Raw genomic sequence first — 22,750 nt, 5'->3', positions numbered from 1 at the left:
AACACTCTGAAATAATATTAAATTTCATCTGTCAGTCATTAAACATTGCCCCAGAGGAGTGCGACAGGCTTCGGCAGACGGGACAATTTCCTATCCTCGCCGCTAGATGTGAGCTTCATTAATTTCATTCCTGACCCGGTCGAATGACTAGAAACGGAATGAGGATTTTCACTCCATTCAACAGACAGTGGAATTCCTGAAAGAAGCAACGAAGCTTGTAGGGTTACATTGGGATCCAGTCGCAGGATCTCCGGCTGTGCGAGGAATCCGAACCACTGCAATGTGTTCTTTCATTTCAAAAATCCAATATGCTTTACTGTGAAATGTTTATTCCTATTTTCACAATGTTCGAGTATGTAGTCATTGTTGGAAATATAGGCTAAATTCAAACTTATATAAATTCTGCACCAAAAATGTTTTGGACGACTATTTAATAGGCAGATTAATTACCTTATGCAATGGGCTTTTATGACAATAGATGTTAATTTTACTCAACTCTAATTTCAAAATGAGGGAGAAAGGGGTAACGTTTTCCTTTTCACTTTGATATACCGAGCACGTGGGAGCGCGGTTTAGTCACGTAGCTATCAGCTTGCATTCGGGAGATAGTGAGTTCGAACTCCCTCTCGGCAGCCCTGCAGATGGTTTTCCGTAGTTCCCCATTTTCACACCAAGAAAATGCTTGTGTTGTACCTTAATTAAGGCCAGGGTCGCTTCCTTCTTACTCCTAGATATTTCATACACCATCATCTCCATAAGACCTATCTGTGTCGGTGCGACGTAAAGCAAATGGTAAAAACAAAAGAAGAAAAAATCACTTTGATCAAACGTGAAATTTTTAAAGTCACACTTTTCAGTGTTGACTTCGGCACGTGTCTTCGCCCACAGGCCGTTCGGTTCATTACCTAGAAATGCGCGCCATTATAGACTAAAATATGAGCCCATATTACGAGTACTATTCGTTATGAATGCTTGGAGATGGCTTTAGATGGATAAAGAAAGGCGTTATGTATTAATTTTCGGCCGTGCGGATACGGGCGCACAGCTGTGAACTTGCATCCGGGAGATAGCGGTTTCGAACCCCACTGTCGGTAGCCCTCAAGATGATTTTCTATCGTCTTCCAATTCAACACCAGGAAAATCCTGGAGATGTACCTTAATTAAAGCCTCGGCCACTTCCTTCCCACTCCTAGACCTTTCCTATCCCATCGTCGCCGTAAGATCTATCTGTGTCGGTGCGACGTAAAGCAAAGTGTGAAAAAGATGTATTCATTTTCGACCCAATAAAACGACTAAAATTAAGATAATAACAGCAAAATATAGCGAAATACAGCCAGCCTGTCATATATCAAGCAAAAAATTAGGTGAAATCCGTCACCATTTACCGTTCGCTAGTGCGTATTAAAGGACATCTACTAGTAATGGTAACATCTGGAGGAAATTTCAATTAAAGGACAACTTCCACTCAATTAAGATGTGGCAGTATAAGAGGGTTGGTCCTCCTCCTATGAATCCATCATTATGCATAGTAATACATTTGTTTAGCTGCCAACTGCTTGACTGATTTGTCAGCCGACTTATCTTTCAGTTCAGAGGCCCCGCCACCCAGTTCGGGTTTTAACTGCGTACGGTTAATTCACCTGGCTCGAAGACTGTCCATACACTCCACACGACACACCACACTACCAAAAGCACAGGATCACGCAGTCTACATAAATACAGTTGTAGGGGCTCCTCTGTCCGTAATTTCGTTTGTTTTGCCAATTTTTGTGATATTTATCTGGTTTAGGTCAACTCAAGACCGTATCAGTGGTTTTTAGGGAAGGTTTGGATGTGCACATGATTTAAAAATCACAGAATAGACTGAGGGTTTATAGGAAAACCATAACAGGTTTTTTTCATTTTCTCTTTTACTACGACCGAGCTCAATAGCTGCAGTCGCTTAAGTGTGGCCAGTATCCAGTAATCGGGAGATTGTGGGTTCGAGCCCCACTGTCGGCAGCCCTGAAGATGGTTTTCCGTGGTTTTCCATTTTCACACCAGGAAAATGCCGGGGCTGTACCTTAATTAAGGCCACGGCCACTTCTTTCCAATTCCTAGGCCTTTCCTATCCCATAGTTGCCATATGACATATCTGTGTCGGTGCGACGTAAAGCAAATTTCATTCTTTTACTACGGAATTGATTTTCTGTAAAATCCGTAGCCTATAAGATGAAGGGGCGTATCATATAAACAACTTTTGTTATGTACACAATTTCGTTTACTTCTTCAAATGACGGAGAAAATTACTTTCTGCGGGTTTCATGATCTGCATTCAGTGACCGACACCCGCGCAGACCGACAGCGAACCTACCGGGTAACCGGTTACCATGGCAACCTCTCTGCTTGCCAGTAGGGAAGTAACGTAATGCCATTTTCGTCATCATTCTTGTAAACTCTTGGTTCTCCTTTAGGTAGAAGGCGAGAGACGTCAAGCTGCCAGTCTGCGAGATTTTTGCGGAAAACCGTTGGAGGTTACAATCGTCTTCGAATAGCACTAAGGCTGGTTGTTATTATTTCAACAGTACCGCGGAGTGTAGCCCGTTATTTCACACCGTAAGGGGTTTTCTGACAGTTGGTATATTTTTTATTGAATTTCACTTCTACTTCCGTTTTCTGCTTTAATTTATTGCCTCCTTAAGCTTAAATAATAACACCATAAATCATCATGTTATTTGATTAACTCAAATAACTCCTCTGTTACCGCTTTCTTAATTCCGTAACTCATATCATCACATTTTAGTGAGAGACGTTTCGTTATTCCAATACATCCACTTGGTATTAACATATGTGTCCTATCGAGCTATCCTCGGTTATTAACCTATCTTCAGTTAATATCAGCTTCCTTAACTGTGTTATTTTCTTCCTTAATTTCTCCGTATGTATCGTCACATTGAATAGTCATTCGAAAATTAATATGTGGGGAGTGTGTATGCTTGGAGCTTCTTTGTCAGTACGGGAGCTCAGTTTCATCATGTTGCGTAACATCTTCGCCATCTTGACGCCTGAGTCACGCGGAATATTGCTTATAAAATCCCCGAAGTGAGCGCGCACGATGAGGGAAGACGAGAAAAAAATAGTTTCTGCTGACTCCGTCCCTAAAACAAATGCCGACTCATAGTAGAGCCAACGTGAGGAGGTGATTTTAGAAGTACTTTCGGGATAATAACGCTTAAATTAACCATGAAGCACACGTCGAAGTAACAGCAAGAATATTGGGTCATTGACAAAATTATAAATTAAAATAATATAATATTATTTATGAAATTACGTCCCAAACAAATTACGTAACCGGTTGTAGCATCCTGACGCTAGCTGTGAAGCAGACAACCAACAGGGGTTCCCCGTTGGACTCTTGATTTAGACGACCGAATTACTATTAATTGTTTTGCGTTCCGTTTTACATCTAGTATTAATGATTGGTGAGCCACACAATTTGCCGCATTGCTGATTTCCATAGACTTAGTGGATCTGGAGATCTCAAAGTTGGAGGGGGAACAGTACCTCTGTCCAACCCCCACTCCATGTGAGTCCATATGTGCTCTCACTTCTCAGGGTGGTTAGTTAGTCAGCAGGCAGTCTATGAGGTGACCCAACGGTCGTTTTCTGGTCGGACTCTCCTGTGTCTTTGTGTAGAAAATATGGATCTAAATGTGAATGCAAAGATAGTGTAATTTCTTGTGGGTATCGTCAGTGGAAAACTGAATTTTAGAGACAGTGCTGTATGAATGGCGGATTAGTCGCGACGCACTGCGTAATTACGTGACCATGCCGTATGTTGGAGATTCATAGAAAAGGACTCGTACACACTCTAACGGCGTTATGTGATTTGGATATGCAATCTCCCTGTACATAGTTTAGTATTTCAAGTATGAGCTCCTGCTATCTAGCGGAGCTACGGGGAACTGCCATTTCGCTTGTATTTATGCTTTTGTTTTGTACTGGTTTGTAGTAAGTAAGAATAAAGATGGCAGCCATGACGAAGTAAAGTGATTCAGTGTTTTATTTATTAGTGATATCCCCAACATTTATGGTGCCGAAATAACCCATCTGTTCAAGTTACGATACGTTTCATCACGAACTTTCAAGATTTGGAGAACTTTCACGCCAAGTAACCACGGATCTCCTGTAAAGGGAATGTTTCATCACGCCACTCGACCCAGGATCACGATGAGTAGAACAGTTCTTTCTTCTGAGATACAATGTACTGAATCACTAACGTAGCATGCTATATGGGGATTATACGGCATTATTGCATTGGTGTAGATATTATTTCTGCATGCTTCAAGAATATAGTTCTTTCTAAAACAACTCCACGCCGGTCTGTGTGACAAGTGCTGCCACCTACTGGAAACAAGGAGTACTATTACCGGCCCAACTACCTACTGTCACGGGAACAAAGCTCTGCCTGCAGCACGTTCATCTGCACCCCCTCCTCAGCCGTCATAAATTGCCCGTCTGTCACACCCTCAGCGATGTCTATACAAGACCTGTCCCTTCTGAAAAGAAAGCGAACTACTCTGCGAGCTAATTTAACGCGCTTTGTCAATCTTTTAAAAGACAAAACAAGTACACCAGACTATGACGAAATAGAATATCTTCGTGATAGACTTCAGAACATTTTGCAATTATTAGTTTCCTCAGATGATGTTATACACGACCAGTTACCCGACACAGATTATGAAACAGATGTACAGGCATGTGAAAACTATGTCGACAGTGCAACAAGAGCTATACAGCATGCCAACAAAATTCTTACACGGAAACCAGCAGAGACAAATGCGTCAGCATGCATTCCCAGTTCTAGCTATTATGTTCCACCCCCAGTTGTTCCAGAATTTAAACTCCCGACAATACACATTGAGCCATTCTCAGGTGACATAGAGTCCTGGTCTCGTTTCTGGGAACAGTTCGAGACAGCAGTTGACAACAACACCACGATTCCAGACATTAGCAAGCACGTGTTATTACGAGGATATCTACGAGGGGAACCCAAGCAACTCGTCGATGGTATAGCACTTAGTTCAGAAACCTACGCCCAGGTCAAGACTTTACTTACTGAACGTTATGGCGACAAAGATAAAATAATTCAGGCTCATCTGAACTACCTGGAGAATTTACCACCCACATTATCAGAGAATCCCGATGATCTCAACGTGACATACCTGGAGTGCCACCGTAGAGTTCAAGCCCTCAAGGCGCTCGGCGAAGACATTCATGTTTACGGACGCGTGATTGCCCCGAAGATTTTACGAGCTTTTCCAGCGGCAATCTGCACACGTTGGCTAATTCACGCAAAGCGCAACAAAATCTCCGAAGGTCATATGATGTCTCTGATAGAATTTCTTCGTGAGGAGGTAGAAGCGGCCCTTAGCACTCAGAAACTCAGGGGAGAGACCAGCATCGCATTTCCATCACTTTACCAACCTACAGCAGCTGCTCTCCAAGTCAGTACTAAGCCACAAAAGTTAAGAAGGGAGCAGAACAAGCCCGCAATAACACCATTCTATGCCTTCTGCGAAAACAGAGGTCACTGGGCACAGGGATGCACACAAGTAGTCCTACCCCAAGCTAGGGTGGAGAAGCTGAAACTCTCCAAAAGATGCTTTCTGTGCCTCAATCGAGGTCACAACGTCCAGAACTGCAACAAGAAGGGAAGAGTGTCATGTTCTAAATGCAAACAACTTCACCGCGTATCCATCTGCAACCAGAGCCAATCCCAGTCAACTTCTGTTGGAAAGATTGAAACTGGGCCACCCAGTTTTTCATTTCTGCAGACAGCCCGTGTTCACATACAAGGACCAACAGGGGCACACAAAATCACACGATGCCTCCTAGACGCTGGAAGTCAATCAAGTTTTATTGCCACGTCATTATTGGACACTCTACAGCTACCAGCAATCTGTACTCGAGACCTAGCAGTCACAGCCTTCGAAACAACTAGCAATAGCTTACAGCCACGTCGACTCACCCAATTTGAAATGATCGGATTTGCGACAAAAAACGCCGTCACTATCACAGCTTTCGAAAGTGCCAACACTTATTCATCTCACCCAGCAGTCACTCTTAACCACAGCAATCTGCCACTCGCTGATCCAAAAACCAACGACACAGATGACTTGCCGATTGAAATCCTTATTGGTGCAGACAATTATTGGAAAGTCGTGAAACTAGATCCACCACAGCCCATCACACCCTCTTTAGTCTTACTTCCAACAATCTTCGGTTGGGTCCTCACAGGCAACCGTTCTGGTACCACTGTCAATCAAGTCATGACGAACCACGTCTCAGTCAACAATGACGAGATATCTGACGACTCCATGCGACGTTTTTGGGACCTCGAGACAATCGGCATTCGAGAGACGAAACACAGACAACTAGACGACACGGATGCTGCTATTCTTCAAGAGTTCCACGACAATTACCGCATCCACGACGGACGAAGAGTCGTATCCCTTCCTCGCAAACGGGATATAGTCTTATCCGATAATTTGGCAACAACCGAGGCAAGATTTCGAACACTACAGAGACGGCTACATCAAGACGCAACTTTCAAGAACATGTATCAGACGCTAATGTTGGACTACGTGCTTCGAGAGCAAGTGGAACTGGCCCCCGATACCGCAATCCCTGGAAATATGTTTTATCTGCCACACCATGCCGTCAAGAAGGAGAAACGAGATGCCACTAAATGGAGGATAGTGTACGACGCTTCCTCTCACGAACCAGGATTCCCATCCCTCAACGATACCCTCCACATGGGTCCAAATCTCCTACCCGAAATTTTTGCCACCCTCTTAAGGTTTCGATTGCATCGAAAGGCCATCGCATGTGACGGTACCCAGGCGTTCCTCCAGCTAGCCCTCGACGAACAAGATAGAGATCTCACCAGATTTCTTTGGTACCGCATCGACACTACTACAGACGGAATCTACACGACAACAGAGGACGTCGTAACGTACCGATTCACCCGCCTACCCTTTGGCCTCACCTGTAGCCCGTTCCTCCTCTCAGCCACTCTCCGTGAACTAGCTACCCTACACTACAACACTAATCCCACGACCGCGCCTCTCCTAGATGCTTGCACATTTATGGATGACTTCACTGCCAGCGTAGAAGACGACAATACGGCCGTTACTCTTTATTATGAACTGATAGCCCTCCTGCGCCACATTAGACTCCCACTCTCCAAATGGGTCACGAATTCCTTGCCATTAATGAACATTTGGAAAGCAGAAACTCGAGAAGTCGTACTGCAGACACGAGTATTAGGTATCGACTGGAATGCGGAATCAGACCAACTCTTTACAACCCCAGGTGACGTCACTGTAAAACTATCCACACAGCCAGCAACTAAACGACAGTTACTGAAAGCCACCGCACGCTTCTACGACCCCCTTGGACTATTTTCACCCGTGTCAATCACTGCAAAAATCCTTTTCCAAGACACGTGGTGCCAAGGACTGGCATGGGAAGAAATTTTACCGCCTAATCTCGCCCATCGATGGAACGATTGGCTCTCACACCTACAGTACCTCTCTCCAATCCGGATACCACGATGGATTGCCATTTCAAATTCCGGTACAGACATATCACTGCACGTGTTTTGCGACGCCTCCGAAAGAGCATACGGCGCCGCATTGTACGTCCGGTCACTTGTCGACGACGCTTACACTGTTCGTTTAGTCTGCAGCAAGGCCAGACTATCCCCTGTGAAGAAAGTGACCCTTCCTAGGCTCGAATTGTTAGCAGCCTTGGTCGGATCCCGACTTCTACATTATTTTTACGAAGCCACTGGAGTAACGTCCATCCCTGCCACGTTATGGAGCGATTCTACAGTCACACTGGGGTGGATAAGAAGTAATCCCAACCGTTGGAAGACATTTGTCTGTAACCGAGTGACTGAAATTTTGACTCATACCACGTCCAGTCAGTGGAGACACTGTCCCGGAATCAACAACCCAGCTGACCACCTTTCTAGAGGACTTCAAGCACACCAACTGGAGTCCTTGGACTCATGGTGGCACGGACCTTCGTGGTTGAATGGACCTTCCTACTCATGGCCCAGAGATGTCACCCCCACTAATATGACTCTACCTGAGGAAAGGAAGACCACTCAAGTTCTTGCAACCACCACGCCAGCACCATTGTTTGCTGCCTCACGATTTAGTACATACTGGAAACTTTTACGAGTTACCGCGTGGATTCTACGATTCGTGAAATGTTTGAAGGAGAAAACCAAGTGTTGTCACAATTTCACAGCCTCAGAAATGGAAGAAGCAAGAACGTACTGGATAAAGCAGGTTCAACAGGAATGCTTTGCTTCTGAACTGCAAGCCCTGAAGAATAATCTTCCACTAGCACGAGCTTCGAAGATCTTTCGCTACAATCCATTTCTACAACATGGTATCCTCCGACTAGGCGGACGGCTACAACACGCAGACATCTCGAGCAACGAAAAGCACCCAATACTTCTGGATGGCTCACACGCTTTCTGCAAACTTCTGATAAAACAAACTCATATAAGACTTCACCATCTAGGTGTTCCCACTATCCTAACTGAACTACGCACAGAATTCTGGATCTTGCGAGCACGCCAAACAATCAAGAAGGTCTTACACACTTGTCTTCCGTGTAAAGTTGTTCACCAGAGGAGACCGACGGAATTAGAAGCACCACTTCCTCTGGATCGTCTACGTCCTTCCAGACCATTCGAAGTAACGGGACTAGACTTCGCAGGACCACTGTACGTTACTTCTGGCAACCTCATGAAGAAAGCCCACATTGCATTATTCACCTGTGCAACAACGCGTGCCTTACACTTGGAACTGTGCGGTGACATGTCGACAGACAAATTCCTACAGGCCTTGCAGAGGTTTATAGGCCGACGTGGTATACCACACACGATCTACAGCGACAACGCTCAGACATTCCATTCAGCGAACGCAGAGTTAACAGACTTGTGGAGAGAACTGACAGCGGCACGGACACACCACTATATGGCCCAGCAAGGTATCGCATGGAAGTTCATTGCCCCACGTGCCGCTTGGTGGGGAGGATGGTGGGAAAGACTAATTGGCCTCACCAAGCGATGTCTACGGAAAATACTTGGACGTTCCACTATTGATGATGAAGGGCTACGGACTGTTTTGACCAGCATAGAAGCCGTATTAAACACAAGACCCTTGACGCAACATGATGACAGTGGTGGTGTATTGACTCCAGCCCACTTCCTCGTTGGCGATCGACTCACCACGATACCTACTGGACCAGAACCACCTAGGCGAGACCTTGTTAGAACCTTCAGACTACTCCAGCGAATGACTGACGACTTCTGGAAGCGTTGGAGTAAAGAGTATTTGCTACTATTACGGAATTTTCACGAAGTTCGCCAGCCCAGAGATCACGGGTCAAGAATCAGGGTCGGTGACGTAGTTTTACTACAAGAAGATACACGCCCAAGACACATGTGGAATAAAGCACGGGTCGAAGAATTACGCGAAGGACGTGACGGGAGAACTAGAACAGTTATTCTTCGCACCTCGGGCGGAAACAATGTGACACGACCTGTCCAGCTGGTCATCCTACTCGAGATAGACCAGGGTGGGGAGGATGTTGGAGATTCATAGAAAAGGACTCGTACACACTCTAACGGCGTTATGTGATTTGGATATGCAATCTCCCTGTACATAGTTTAGTATTTCAAGTATGAGCTCCTGCTATCTAGCGGAGCTACGGGGAACTGCCATTTCGCTTGTATTTATGCTTTTGTTTTGTACTGGTTTGTAGTAAGTAAGAATAAAGATGGCAGCCATGACGAAGTAAAGTGATTCAGTGTTTTATTTATTAGTGATATCCCCAACACCGTACGTTCGCATCGCGAAGTTGTGACGGGGTGAAGTGCCGAATGTCGGACGAAGAAAACTGTTCTTTGATTAATATCTCGTAGTAGAGAGAGAGTCCACGGTGTGTGCGTGAGTAAACTGTATAATTATAAAAACAAACATACGGGACAGGGTTTTAAAACATAACAACCCAATGTCGAGTTATTTTCAGATTTTCTTTTGTTTTAAATATCGCAGTGTCAAAACAGTGATGTTGTATTAGTTTGGTCTGATTGATGTAACCTTCTTTGTACCGGAATTAGATTAACAAATCCGCAATTTGATTCTGCGGAAGATCGCAGTCATAACTATATAAGGAAAGCTCTAACTGCGACGTGTGGATAAAGAGTATTAGTGAAACGTGGTGTGAATAGTATCTTTCCAGTGTTCACGAACTCAAAACCATGGATACATCAAGTGTCATCGAGGGATGTTTTGAACCCGTGATCCTTCAAGGTGGTGCCATGGACTAAACTCACCAGGCGGGTCCCCTGCGGGCTCGGACGATGGAGGACTTCTAATGGCTGTTGAGTACCAGTTATGACTTTGTAATGCTAATATTCCCTTCGTAAATAGATAGTGAATTTCAGGATACGTTAGTATCATTTTATCAATATTAAATTATCAGATTTGTTTGCTTAGAGTGGTCAGTAGGACTTTTTAAGCTTACTTACTGGAGGTTATTTGGAAAGGGAACAAGTTAGGATAATTGCATGTATTTTAGCCCATTTTACTTAATTGCATGAACTTGTACTGGGGAGATTTGTGATCAAGAGGGCTGATAGGAAAGGTGGAGAAAATCTATTTAATTTGATGAGTTAAGGTAGTAGTTTTCCTCTGAATTAATTATTCAATATGAGTCAGGGTAATATGACGGTAGGGTCCTCACCGTTGCCCGGACAGTGTTTTAAATGTGAGGATAGTGAGGGCACTCTATCTATAATGTAAAGTTATAGAGCTTATTGCATGTTAGATTATAAGTGGGTGTATGATCTGTGTGTGAAGAATACCTCGTGCCCGGTGTCGAAATCCACCCTCCCACGTTAGTTAGACCCATGTGATTTCTTTCTTATTTTAATTACATTTAATTAATTGGTTTGATAGTAAATGCTGACTTTACTGAAAGTAGATTCACTTCATTATAAACTAGCTGATGTACCCGTGCTTCGCTACGGGATTCTCAGAAAGACTGACTTTGTGGTTTTCCTAACTGAAGTCAAATCAGAGAGAGAGAGAGAGAGAGTCATCTGCGTACAGGCAATGAAGGTCCTGGGAGGGGTGGAAGGTAAAGGCTTCCACCATCCGTAACCTCGGCACTTGGTGGGATAGAGTGGTTAGCTCTACACCCGGTCGCCTTTGCCCACAGGAATTAGCCTGGTACTCATTTATGATGTAGGCTGAATAAACCTCAGAGCCATGTGCACCTTCGGAAGTGGAAGCGTAGTTTCTTAGATTTTACGACTTCTTGACGGGGATTCGAACCCACGTCCTTCCGGGCGAACCGAGTACGCCTTTACCGCCTCGGCCAGGAAATATAGGTCATTACAAAAACATCAGTAGGAATGTAGCGACTAAAAGCAATGTTGTCATATAAAATAGTCGATTAAATAAAAACCTGAACATTTTCTCACTTTTAACGAACAGTACTACGGTGCCGATCTAACAGTACAGAGTTTCACAGCTGGAATGACCAGGCCGCAGACAACAGTGAATACTCCTCTGCCATTATTCCGTGAAATATGCACACGATCATTCCAATAAGTGCCTCAGAGTAGGTACTGAATAGTTCGAATGCTATGATGAGATGAACCAGTGTGTTACGTACCAGTAGTATCAGAAAATTTATGAACCAGAGGAATGGCATCCTAAAGAAGAAAGTTATCCAACTCTCCAGCTACTTCCCGCAAATATTCAGGCAGGCTGTTACACTCGGTACGACCGGGCGATTTGGCCGTGTGGTTAGGGGTGCGCAACTGTGAGCTTGCATCCGGGAGATAGTAGATTCGAACCCCACTGTCGGCAGCCCTGAAGATGGTATTCAGTACTTTCCCATTTTCACACCAGACAAATGTTGGGGCTGTACCTTAATTGAGGCCAAGGCCGCTTCCTATCCCATCGTCGCCATAAGACCAATCTGTTTCGGTGCAACGTAAAGCAAATTTTAAAAACTTGGCACGCAGCAGTAATCCTATCTATCGGAGATGAGTGCCAACAGAAGACACAAAGCACATCACAACAAACAATGGTCAATGAAATGTTATTGTTGATAAATTTTATAAGCTTTCTCTATTGTAGCCCTTCACATTTAGTTTTCTTTCGAGTCTGTGATATTAGGGCGTATTATAAAATTATTTATAGCGTAGACTGTAGTTCCTCATTCTTCGACTTTACATACCGATTTTTATTAAGTTCGGTTTACCTATTTTCTCATGACTCGGCGCTGATATGGACTTAGTAACAAATATCAAAATTCATGAACCTCTGCGATCATAGCCTGGACGGTAACAATGTATAAGACATAAATGATCGGAATAACTTTAGTTATGTAGTATTTATCGATACGATCACTAATAACATAAATATTTGAGAATACAATTTTAGGGCTACCCATAAATTACCATTTCACTCAGCGTGAATAAAATTACGGCCTAGATTATAGCGAACTATTCCCCGACTTTGTATACCGATTTTCATTAAGATAGGACTGCTAATAACATCAATATATTAGGCTTAAATTTTAGGCCTTCCCCTAAGCCACCGTTTTTCTCAGCGTCAATACAATTATTTATAGCCTAGATGGTAGTGACTTGTTCCCTGACTTTGCCTACTGATTTTAATTACGATACGGCCACTAATAACATAAATATTTGAAAATTACATTTTAGGCATTCCCCTAAACTACCATTTCACTCAGCGTGAATAAAATTATTTACGGCCTAGATTGTAGCGACTAATTACCCGAGTTTGCATACCGATTTTCATGAAATTATCTTTAGCCGTTTTCTCGTGATGCGTGTACATACATACATACATACATACAGACAGACAGAAGACAGACAGACAGACAGAAATTACGGAAAAGTAAAAAGTGCATTTTCTTGTTACTGTGGACATGGCCGATACAGAAATACATTTTTTTTCAAATTCTGAGCAATGTACAGACAAAACTCTTATCTTATATGTATAGATATACAGTCTTATATCTCTGTTTGAGAATATGGTTAATGTTAGCCTGTAAGATGGGGACACCATGTTAACTATGCTAGGTAGGAAACTGTGTCTGAACTCTGGCCTTCGGTAAGATTGAGGTATATTGGAATGATATAGTGGCATGATATTAAGAAATATTTATAGGATATACTGAACGCCTAAGCTGATTTTAGCATATAACAAGTGCGTCAGTTTATTGCGTTGAAATAATGAGCCACTGATGATGCATTGAGTACGTATTTATTTGTGGAGATGTTCGTTTCAAACAGTTTTTGTCCCGTGGCGTGAGCCCTGTCCAAATAATTTATGACGGTCTACCCGAGGGTGAGGAGCGTTTAAAGGGGAAGACAGGTGACCCGAGGTCTCTATACTGGCTGGTGGAGAAATGCAGGTTTTTCAGATACAGCATTCATCTTTAGTAGTCGATATATTTTTAATTGGTTTCCACATTTGTAACAAGTTATGATAAAACTAATGTTGAAATATTTAATTGTTACCCTTAAGAACGCAATAGCTAGGGATTTGTTTTACAGGGTCCCAAATGATGTCAAAATCGAGGCCACCACTTCGAACCTTGCAGGCACGATGAGGACCGTTAGTCACACAGCATCGTGTAAATAACAATGCAGCCAATGTATGTGTTATATGTTTTCTCTTCCAGGTTGTAGAAGTGTTCGAATATGATATTTTGATAATCATTGCTTTATTGAAGTTTGATTTCGTGAGAATCTATTTGTAGTTTATTTCAAGTAAAGGGGTCGAGGCCATTATGACATGTACAGTAAGTTCATCAAATGTGGTGATTCGTTTCCACCAGAGTTCTGTTTACTTTTCTTATTCCTGGGATTATGGCGTGATTGTGTGGAATTCGTTTACTGGTTTCTTTTAATTCATATTTTACATATAATTCCTTCGTACTATATTTAATTTAGGTGGCCACTCTAGGACTAATCTCAGAGTTAATCATTTTGAATATGTAAATTCCCACGGGAATATCGCGCATTCGCAAGGTCGTAACTTATCACTGTAAATAGTCAAATGTTTTATTATGATGAAGTTTAAAAGGGTAAAATTATTTTTGTGTCGTATTCAACAGCCGGAATTAACTGTAGGGTTGGTCAACAACAAAACCAGTTATACAAGGTTAAAGCTTAGAAAGATAATTCAACCATCCTCAAATTATTTGAATCGAGTGAAGGAACACTCATGTTCTTAATTAAAATATGTATGAATTGTTTAGTCAGTAAGTGAAATTTGACACCGTAATTTCAATAATCCACACAGAGATACTTGATAAGATGTGGACTGAAAGTTGACTTAATTGACAGCACGGAATTGATTCCCCGTTGCATTATTGAGTGTCAGATGTATCTTTGAAGATTAATGAATTTAATCATCAAGATTGTAGAGTGTAAAGTATGTTCCAACGAGAGCTAATTAAACCTTTAGAAAAATTTATTTGTGCCTATCTTTGCCGGTATTAGCATCCTTACCTCTTCCGTTCAGTTTATGCCTATAAGTTAGATTTAAGTTGGTTGTAATTCGTAGCTGCGGACGCACCATGTCCATGAGAGACTCGTACTCATGTTTCGGAACGGAAGGGTAGCGGTTGACCAATAGGGCATTTGTCATCTCATGTGTTCGGATTAGTCATTTCAATCCAAATGAGGCGACATTTGTCACTAGACAGAAAAGGTCCCTTGACTGTTAATTTCTGTGGCGCGTGGTCCCATGTGTTCATGACCAGGTCGGGGTAAATTTGCGTCGTCACATGGTCCCATGAGCTATGGGAGTTGATGAGAAAGGTCTCAGTATGCGAGTGCTAATACGGAAACCTGGACACTTTCGTTTGAGGAAACATTCCAAGATATTCAAATGTATAACTTTTGGCCCCGTTGAATATCGAAATAAGGAGGGAGTTTTAATGACGGTTCAGACCTTCATTTTAGGGTAATTTCCGGCTAAACGGTAAGTCAGAACCCAAAACAGATAACACAATCACGGCTCAATTTGGATATATCTACAACTTTGGTCCTATGACATTTTTGTCGTATCTCGATACCTTATACGTTAGATAGAACTGCTTTTCTCGATTATAATCAAATCTCTCCTGGACTCCAGCTCGATTGTGACTGGCATTAGGAATAGGGACCTGTCGTTATAATGAAATGACAAACGAAATTACAGACAGCGGACCCCCTACAACTTTATTTATATAGATAAGCATGGACACGTCTAGTAGTACACACATTTATTTCGAGAGTTACTGCTTTGAAAGTACATGACATATCTACAGACGGACTTCACCAACGGACGCCTCTTTCATTGTTCTACATGGATGGTCCCATGACATCTTCTCGTATCTTCTATATTTATGGGTTAGATTGAGTTAGAGTCATTGAATGGGGTGAAATTTTGTACAGTTTTCACATAGTACTTTATATTTTTGATACTCATGTGACAGCTAGAATCGTAAAATTTGGCTATCACATGGCCACTGATCATCTCAATGTGCGTGCCGAATGTCATGATTATATCTTTCATATAAGTGTGCCGAATGATAACATATACGTGTAAAAGTACAATTAACTTGAAATCGAGAAATACAGCTCTATTTTACGTATTGTATAAGGAATAGAAATACGACAAATAGTCATAGGACCAAAGTTGTAGATTCCTCCAGAATGAAAGGCGACTGTGCTTTCTGATTTGTGATGCGACTTACTGATTAGCCATCAATTATCCCGAAACGAAGGTCTGCACCATCGTTAAAATTGCATCCATATTTCGATATTTTCCGGGGACAAAAGTTATACATTTGCATAGCTTAGAATATTTCCTCAAAGAAAAGAGTGTCCAGGTTTCGGAATTAGCACACGCATACATACGGAGTAATTAAGGATAAAAATAATACAGTTAAGAAAGTTGAAATTATAGAATATCGATTATAACTGAGGACAGCCGGATGACGACAAATATGTAAATACCAACTGAATGGAAAAAAGTCCATTCGACACTCCATGCCGTACGATGTCGGCATGTAAAAGATCTCTGGTGACACATTTGGTGTTTACCCGAAAAAATTCATTAAATCTCAGCCATAGACAGCCAAGAGAGTTCCAGTTTACTCGATCTGCCATCTAGTGGGCCTAGAGTAAAACGGAACGTCGAAATTGACGAGCAGACAGACAGATGGCGTCAAATTGAAATTTCTGCATACGGTAGCTGAGGCCATACGATTATTATTATTATTATTATTATTATTATTATTATTATTATTATTATTATTATTATTATTATTATTATTATTATTATTATTATTATTATTATTATTGCCAAGTGAATGTATTGGAAAATCAAATGCCTCTGAAATTATGCTGGTGTGAGTTATGGATATAAGAAAGCGGTAACAGAAGGGAAAGTTTAGGTGCAGGGATTCTTAGGTAAACAGATAAGAAGATGACTAATGGTGTTATTACTTAAGCTATTCGAGGACGGTTATAACCTCCAACGATATTCTGCCAATATCCCGCAGAATGGCCGATTGATGCCTCTCTTGCCTTCTATCCAAGGAACAACCACGAATTTAAAGGCATGATGAGAAAAATGGTAATACGTTACTTTCTAGCTGGCAAGCAGAGACGTTGTCATGATAACCTGTAGGTTCGTTGTCGGTCTGTCAGTCACTTGATGCAGAGAAATGCACCCGCAGAAAATAGTATATTTCTCCGTCAGTTGAAGAATAAGGTAAATTATGAACATAACCAAAGTTGTTTATAATGAAGAGGCGTTTCACATACGGCCCACGGAATTTACAGAAAATCAATAGTATAAGAGAAAATGGAGTAAAACCACCCTTGTTTTCCTATAAACCCCCCGTCTATTCAAAGATTTTAAAAATATACATATCGAAACCTTCGTGGGATGAGTATACTCTGAATATGAAGTTTGGTTCAGATCTATCCAGCCGTTTCGCCGTGATGGTGGAGAAGACAGACAAACAGACAAACAGACACGAAAAATAAAAACGACCGATTCGGTCTTGAGTTGACCTAAAAGGGATAAATATCTGAAAATTTGCCAAAACAAACGAAATTACAGACAGCGGACCCCCTACAACTTTACTTATATAGATTATTATTATTATTATTGTTATTATTATTATTATTATTATTATTATTATTATTATTATTATTATTATTATTATTATTATTATTATTGTACAATACTGATAATATCTTACGTGGAATTTTCCATTGGTAGTAAAATGCCGAGTGTTTCAGGACCAAAATTTGCCGTGCTCACGCGTACGATCAGTTTAAAATACTCTGCAAAATTTAGAGAAGCCAAAAGCTAACGAGCTGTGATTGTAGGATTTCAACACACTCAAATGCCATTGACCTCAGACCTCAGCCGGGATCATACTCGCTATCTTGGGAACAGAAGAGCAAGGACTACCAACTACACACTGGAGTGACGAAAGACTACCCTAATCACTAATTATTCGAGATAGCGTTGTGATAAGTGTTCTGACACATGTAGTAAGATACAAACATTTTATTTAAAATGACTTAGATTACAACTAAACTCATCTTCACAGATACTGAAGAAACACAGACTGTCAGTTTCAAAACACACCACAGTATCCAGTGTATCTGCTCCTCAAATAAATCATTACCATTTAGGATGATCGATTGATTGCTTTTGATTGTACAATGACGTATTAATCCTGACGTCCGCCTATGTGGTGAAGTGGTTAGCGTGATTAGCTGCCACCCTCGGAGGCCCGGATTCGATTCCCGGCTCTGCTACGGAATTTGAAAAGTGGTACGATGGCTGGAACGGGGGCCACTCAGCCTCTGGAGGTCAACTGAGTAGAGGTGGGTTCGATTCCCACCCCAGCCATCCTCGAAGTGGTTTTCCGCGGTTTCCCACTTCTCCTCCAGGCAAATGCCGAGATTGTACCTAACTTAAAGCCACGGTCGATTCCTTCCCTCTTCCTTGTCCATCCCTTCCAATTTTCCCATCCCCCCACAAGGCCTCTTTTCAGCATAGCAGGTGAGGCCGCCTAGGCGAGATACTGGTCCTCTTCACCAGTTGTATCCCTAGGCCCAAAGTCTCATGCTCCAGGACACTGCCCTTACGGCGGTAGAGGTGAGATCCCTCGCCGAGTCTGAGGGAAAAACCAACCCTGGATGGCAAACAGATTAAGGAGAAGAAGAAGATTAATCCTGACAAAATTATGGGTGGCCTTCTCTTATATCCAACCAGATTAATGCACTATTTACGGTAATTTTTGACAACTATACTTATATGTGTACATGCCTAAATTGTTAACTGAAATTATTAAACTAATATAAGTGTTTCAGAGATAAGAACAAATACTTTCTCTGCTGGTTTTTGGTAGAGCTCTGAATACTTATGACACAAGGAGGATGTTCTAATTAAAAAATCGAAAAGTTAAGTTGAAAATTTGATGTTTGTAGTTCAGGTAGTATTTAATGGTGAACGACTTACGGTTTTAATGCCATACATTACAACATTTTCCATTTTCTTTTATGTAGAATTTTTTCATACAACTTACGGATGCTTACTACCTGAAGCTGCAGTACAGTAAACGATTTAAATTTTTTGGACAATTTACCCATGCATATGTCCTAGAGTTGCAGTGCATTTATGTACTTAGAATTGCTTCTCCCATTACGCATGCATACTGCCTGAAGCTGCAGTGCAGTGATGCACTTAGAGTTGTATTTCGCACATTACCCATGCATACTGCCTAAATCTGCAATGCAGTGATGTACAAAGAATTGTAGTTTGCACATTACCCATGCATACTGCCTGAAGCTGCGGTGCAGTGATGTACTTCGAATCACTTCTTACACATTACTCATGCATACCTGTACTGCCTGAAGCATGGTGCGGCGGTTGATATAGGTCGAGGGGCAAACGAAGTTACTACCTACTTTACAAACATCACACTCTGCTGGAAACACCTCCCAAGGATACATTATTCTCTAAATTATAAAAAAACTTCCATAACGTTATTTGTACATGCTCTATATATAAATAGACAAATGAATATTGTGCTTTATCTACTAAACATTATAAAAGATTACGCACTGTTGATAAACTTTATCATAATCGGTTGTTTTTTTTTTGTTTTGTTTTTTGCTATTTGCTTTACGTCGCCAGGGCCACGGCCGCTTTCTACCCATTCTTACACCTTTCCTGTCCCATTGTCACCATAAGACATATGTGTCGGTGCGACGTAAAGCCAATAGCTATCCTTATAAGGTGTATTGACGAGGTGGACTCAACATAAAAATATTTTAAATAGTTTATTTAATAGTTTACGCACATTGTAAAACGGCAATTCATAAGTAATAATGTGTATTCTCCCTGGATGTTATAATATTAAGTGAAATCGAATCAAAGCGTAGCAGAGGTAACGCTGACAGCTCCCAGTTGCTATCAATGGTTTTCTGTAAGAAATGAATGCTCTCTGAGATGAAATTATCTTAACACAACTCTCTTGTTTCGGAATGGAAGTTGGGTGGGGTAAGGATATCTTATTCATAAGTAGAAAGCTGAGAACATGACGGGAACGATACTGATTTTGAGTAAAAAGCGGAGGGATCAATGGTAAGAGTGCACTCACATCGGGACAATAAGTTTAAGTTCGGTATTATGGACAAAGCTGTGCTTATGAATTGGCTTCGATGGTGGTGTCGTGTGTTGTGAGTGGTGGAGGATAGGTTAACTAGGAGAGTAATGGGCTCGACCCTGGAGAGTAATAAGAGAACCAGACGGAAAGCAAGGCGACTGCGGTTAGACTCGGTTTTAATTATTTACAGATAAATGAAACGAACCCCTACACTTGCTTGCAAATAGAAGATTCTAGAGGAAATTAATTAGCTCACAGGCCGAACTTCGAAAGGCATAAGAGTCTATAATGAATATGTATGTATGTTTTAAATGGACTGCGATAGAATGACAGAGACCGACCATATTAGCTAAGTGATAACTGATAAGCGTCGTATAGCTGTAAGCTTGCATTCTGGAGGTAGTAGGTTCGAACCTTATTACTAGACGTCCTTTAAGATGATTTTCGGTGGTTTTCTATTTTAATGTTGGGCAAAGGTCTGGGCTGAGCCTTAATTAAGGCTACCTTCCCAGTCTTGGCCCTGTTCTGTCCTACTGTCACCGATAACCTACATTTGAATTAGTGTGACGTTAAAACATATACCAAAAAGCAAGTAATGCAGCTTTAGGGAGACACAGTCGTCCTTTCGAGGGTCACAGCTTCTGAGTCTGTGTGTCGAGTTCGTTTCAGCATTAGGTCTATTCTAGTTACATGCACGTTGCTTTTTTTCATCATCTTCCTGGCAGGTCAATTCCCGGTCTCTTTTGTCTCCGACAGCATTAAGTTTATCACATTTCAATTCGCAGCTATGACTAGAATTTAAGACTTGTTCGATGGTCGGGAATGGGCTTCACTCATTTATTTTTATTTAATTTTGCTTATTTATTTATCGAAGAACAGAATAGCGCCAAACCGCCAATATCCGCAATATGTACAATAATCACAACATTTCATCTAAAATGAGAAATACATAAACATTTACTAAGAAAACAATTATACACAAAATAAACTGTGCAAGCCCAATGCAATTAAAACCCCGTATTTTACATATTTACGTTCATGAACAACTGCGTAAATACAGGAAAATTCACTTAAATACAACAGAAGAGACAGAGAATGGTAGATCATGGAAGAACCGGAAGAAAAAATTACGTTAAATTATGTAAGAAATTATGTTGTTATATTATTTAGTTACTAACCCAGATACGGACCAGAAAAAATTATATAGCCATGTCCAACATAGAAATGCAAACCGCCTAACACGCCAGCAGAACTGAGAACTGAACAACCGCCAGTCGGTAAAGGAATTAACGAAGACCAAGAGCTACGTGGAAAAGATCTTGCAAAGAGCGGCTCAATATTTTTATATATGTATTCCAGGAAAGTTGGTATTACGTGTTCAAAGTATGATTGCACTCGGTCATGCTTGTTTATTTCATGTGCTCTACCATCCGTTTCTGTCGCCCGAGAGTAGTGCGTTAAATCTATGAGGCGTGATCGAAAAGTTTCCGTTTGAGGGCATTGCTGCAGTGGACATGCAACGTAACGCTCGGATGCGGGCATATAAGCATGGACAAGTAGGCAGAGGGACTAGTGTGGAAGTCGTGTCGTGCTGAGATGCGTGCATTAAATGAAACCACGTGAACTATGGCGACGTTAATACCAAATGCGTCCAAACAGGACCAACGTGCTGTTATTCTGTTCTTGGTTGCTGAAGAACAAACACCGGTGGATATCCATCGGAGAATGAAGATTGTATGGGGCAGCATGTCTGTCGAAAACCACCGTTGTGGCATGGTGCATCAAGTTCCGTGCGGATCGCGTTTCGATACATGACGCCGGTCGATTTGGTAGGCCAGCCTCGTCCATTACGGACAAAAGTTGGAGACACTCGAGCAACCACCCTGTAGTCCCATGCGATTATCACGCCTTCGGTCCCCTCAAAAAGGCTTTGGAGGGTCGACACTTCCTGTTGGACGAGGATGTGCAGCAGGCAGTTACGAACTTCTCCACGCAGCAGGACGCGGTGTTTTACCACACGGAGATCTTCAACATGATGCGTCGCTAGGATGAGTGCCGCAATGCTCAAGGCGATTTTGCCTGATTTGCATCAGGATTCAGGAACGTACAGCTGTCGAATGTAAACTTTTTGATCCCCCTTATACGATTGCTCAGTTAGTCTGTTACCTTGCTGTCGGCCAATCCGTATCGCAGTGGTTCCTCGCTCTAACATCGCTAGCTTCTGAACGATCAACACACGCTGCATTCTGAATTTCTCCAATTGCTTTTTGCTATGCCCAGCACTCCCAGATTCTTCTCTAAAATTCAGCTTGTTCTGCCGGTAAAGACTAATGAGAGACTAAAGTGATAAAAGTAAAAGGTCCACTGACATGACCGCTACCAGTCCCACTGTCATCTACCAATTGCGATTAACACACAATTGCGCCGCTTCGCCCAAGTGCAATCGTATTTTGAATACGTTAATACACGAACGAAGAGACTACATTCTACGTACCGTATTTGCCGACTATGCACTGAAGGGAGCAGCTGAAGGTCAACTGTATTTACAGCAAGGAAAAAAGAACAGAGGTTATTAACCAGAAAGATAGGGGGAAATATTGAGAACGATGAAGGGAGATTACCTACATGAGTCAGTGATATCACTCGGTTCGACCTTATTCAGCCAGTTCCCGGAATATGATCATTATCGGAATTCTTGGTATGTTAAAGTTTGTAATATCAAAGGGCATTACCGTGGTTGACTATAGTACATGTTTTTATATCTCAGTTGAACAGGGCTAAATAAAGCAAGTGAATTATTATTTTGTTATCTATATATTGAAGTAGCATATTGGATTCCAGCCCGATGGGCAAATATTACATTCCCAGCTCTCACAGAGAAATGTCATTCTTTACTGCAATATATCCCCTAGTTTAGAAAACGGTCTATGCACCAGGTAACATATATTAA

At 41.8% G+C, this 22,750-nt stretch overlaps 1 protein-coding gene across 2 annotated transcripts in view; it reads left to right on the top strand.

Moving 5' to 3' along the window:
* The window catches only part of LOC136858818 (probable cytochrome P450 304a1), a 365,722-nt gene that overhangs the window by 56,846 nt on the left and 286,126 nt on the right, over window positions 1-22,750 (top strand). The window contains exon 1 of one of the 2 annotated variants that reach the window (XM_068230566.1): window positions 10,393-10,449. The exons of the other annotated variant lie outside the window; for it this stretch is intronic. The gene's annotated coding sequence lies outside the window, so the exon portion shown is untranslated. Of the gene's footprint in view, window positions 1-10,392; window positions 10,450-22,750 lie in introns of those variants that run through there. 2 annotated transcript variants of the gene reach the window in all.

Source organism: Anabrus simplex, chromosome 1, assembly GCF_040414725.1.
Source record: "Anabrus simplex isolate iqAnaSimp1 chromosome 1, ASM4041472v1, whole genome shotgun sequence".
Taxonomy (NCBI): domain Eukaryota; kingdom Metazoa; phylum Arthropoda; class Insecta; order Orthoptera; family Tettigoniidae; genus Anabrus; species Anabrus simplex.
This window is presented reverse-complemented; position numbering and strand designations above follow the sequence as displayed.